Source organism: Ochotona princeps, chromosome 17 (genome assembly GCF_030435755.1).
Source record: "Ochotona princeps isolate mOchPri1 chromosome 17, mOchPri1.hap1, whole genome shotgun sequence".
Taxonomy (NCBI): Eukaryota; Metazoa; Chordata; class Mammalia; order Lagomorpha; family Ochotonidae; genus Ochotona; species Ochotona princeps.
Genome location: NC_080848.1, coordinates 735,876 through 739,114, shown reverse-complemented (window position 1 = coordinate 739,114; position 3,239 = coordinate 735,876).

Here is a 3,239-nt window from a genome sequence, read left to right as displayed (position 1 = left end):
CCATTAGGCCACGCCGCCGGGCCCAATAAACATTTCAAAAAAAAAAAGATTTGGGGCCCAGCATAGTAGCCTAGTAGATCTTTGTCTCTCCGTAAATCTGACATTTAAATAAAAACAAACAGGGGGCCTGGTGGCGTTGCCTAGTGGTTAAAGTCCTCACCTTGAAAACGCCGAGATCCCATATGGGCGCCGGTTCTAATCCCGGCTGCTCCACTTCCCATCCACCTCTCTGCTTGTGGCCTAGGAGAGCAATCGAGGACAGCCCAAAGCCTTGGGACCCTGCACTTGCGTGGGAGACCCAGAAGAGCTCCTGGCTCCTGGCTTTGGATCAGTGCAGCACCGGCCATCGCAGTCACCTGGGAGTGGATTGGCAGATGAAGGATCTCACTGTCTCTCCTCCTCTCTGTATATCTGACTTTACAATACAAATAAATAAATCTTTTAAAACCCAAACAAATAAATAGTAAAGATTTAGTTTATTGATTTGAGTTAAAGAGAGAGATTCCAGCCATAGGTTCACTCCCCAAACGGTTGCAACAGCCAGTGCTAAGCGGACTTGAAGCCAGGAGCCAGGAGCTGCATGCGGGCTCCTGTGCGGGTGCAGGGCCCTAGGCCGTGGGCCGCCACCTCCTGCTTTCCCAGGCACATTAGCAAGGAGTTGAGTTGGAACCAGAGAGATCAGGACATGAACTGGGCTCCCACATGCCATGCTGGCGCTGCAGGTGGCCTTACCCACTATGCCACTGTGTCAGCCCCAGTTGTAAAAATTTTTACGGGAAGGTGCTCCTGAGCCAACACCAAAGCCTGGCTGAGTCCTAGCGCGTGCTGCCAGGCTGCAAGCTGCGCCACGGCATTCATGTGGCACTGGGGGAAGGCAAAGCATAGGCGGTAAACAGACGGCGGCTGCCAGGGGCTCAGCGGCAGGGTGGCACAGCGCCTGGCGACTCCAGCAGAAAACGCATCCACTGGGGAGCTGGGACTGAGGGCCTCCAGCCCCAGTCAGCCCACAGATTTGGCCTGGCCTGGCATGTGCACACGCACACTCCCGGGCTGTGGTGGGTCCGTGTGCGGAGTTCAGGACTGCAAATAATTCCTGGTTCTCTCAGCTGCAGGCCACCCTGCGCTGTGGGGCTCTGCCAGCGCCCATATGAGCATCTCTGACCATAGCATCCTCCCGTGATGGGCACCAGGGCTCTGGGGAGAAGCGGGTTTCCAGGCTGCGGGGAGCAGGCTGGCAGAGCAAGGAACCGCTAAGCCTGGGAATGTGACACCATGTCCAAGGCCGAGGAGCCGATGGAAGGCTCCCAGGGCAGCACTGGTCAGCCTGAGGCTGGATGGGAACCAGAGAAACACGAACCCGCCATGTGGGAACAGAGTGGGGCAAAGCAGGGGCCAGCATGCTGGACCAGCAGTTAGGTCAGCAGAGTCCAAAGCAGCGTTGGGTCTAGTTCCAGGGGCCAGCCCCGGCCTCCGCCTGGTACGGCAGTAGAGGACACCCCCGCCCAGCCCAGCCCTGGCTGTGGTGGCCATTCGTGAAGTCAATCAAACTGCAAGATCTCTGCCACTCTCCAAATGAAGGAATGAGTTATGAAGAAAAGGAAAGAGGAAGAAAGTAATGAGAGAAGGCGAGAGAGAGAAGGGAGGGAGGGAGGGAGGGAGGGAGGGAGGGAGGGAGGGAGGGGGGAGGGAGGGAGGGAGGGAGGGAGGGAGGGAGGGGGGAGGGGGGAGGGAGGGAGGGAGGGGGGAGGGAGGGAGGGAGGGGGGAGGGAGGGAGGGAGGGGGGAGGGAGGGAGGGAGGTGGCAGGTAAGAAGGTAGCAGGGCGGCTAATGCTTAATGTGACTCCTCCTGGCTGGCACAGTCTTGCTTCAGCAGGGGTTCTCCTCTGGGCCAGAGCTGGACCCCGGTGGCATTGGTCAGCTGGCTCCCGGGTGCAGACCCAGGGTTGCTCCAGCCTGCAGGCCGACACTTCCCGGCTTTCGGGCGCCAGCAGGACCAGGGAGCAGGACCAGGTCGGGGAGCTGCGTCCTCCGGGCTCGCTACCGAAGGAGGGCGTTCGTGCGCCGGCGGGAGGGTCCGCTCCAGCCCGGGAGCCCTACCCGGTCACTGCTGCCCCGGGAGCAGGCCTGGGGTCCTGCAGGGAGAGGGGCGGGGCCAGCCGGGAGGGCGGGGCAACAGAAGGGCGGAGCCGAGGGTCGGAAGGGCGGGGCTGTGCACCAGGGGGGCACACGTGGCCCACGTGGTTCCACTGTCCTCTGGGGTCTGTCCCATCAGCCTTCCTAGTCTCTGGGCCCGCGATCAGTCCCAGGCTGACCACTGACCAAGCCATGCCCTTGGTCTGGAAGGTCCCAGGCTCTCCAGTCCCCGCCATGAGTTCTGTCCCCTAAACTCTGAGGGAGCCTGGAGGGTCTCCCCCAGGGGCCGTAGAGTTTAGGGCAGCCCCTTCCGTCCTCCAGGGCCTGTGGCCAGGGCTGAGGACAGCCACTCCCCCCAAAAGGCCTGGAGTGAGCTGTGTAGACACTGGCCCGCGCAGTGTGCTCAAGGCCAGCAGGGCCGTCGTGGCCATCTGGGGGATGGACGAGCACGTGCGAGTTCTCTAACTCTGCCTTTCTTTGTTTTTAATGTTTTTATTTTGAATTTTGAATGATGGGTATATTTTTGTATAGGCTGGGATTCTCCCCCAAACTCCCGCCACAACAGTGTAGGCCTTCCTAAGGAATCATAATCCCGTCAGTCTCTTACTTAAGTGTACCCCGACATTGTTGGTACATTGTCAGACAGTCCAGCATCCCATTGTCCACACATGGCCAACAGTTTCACTGGGAATCCATCTTTCGTCTGGATGCAGGATGCATGTTCCATTGTACCCCCACGTCTGTATATGACAGACCCCAGTACTCCATCACTATACATTACCATAAGTGAGAAGCCGTAAAACAAGAACAACCAGTATGAGTTAGAACAGCCACATCAACAACATCAACAACAAATTATAGCACCTTGAAAAACTAACGCGCCACCGAGTAACCAACACCTGAGTGGCAAAAAGAAAACACAGAAGTCTCTTGGGAATGATGCCACCGTGTCATCCATGAGCACGTGGTGAATTCGACAAGAGATAAGAGATTATTTGGAAGGAACCAAACTGAAATAAAACATCAGAACACATGGGATACAGCCAGAAAAGCCAACAATCAGAAAGCAGTATGGATTGGACCATTGGAGTTACACTTTCCATGCT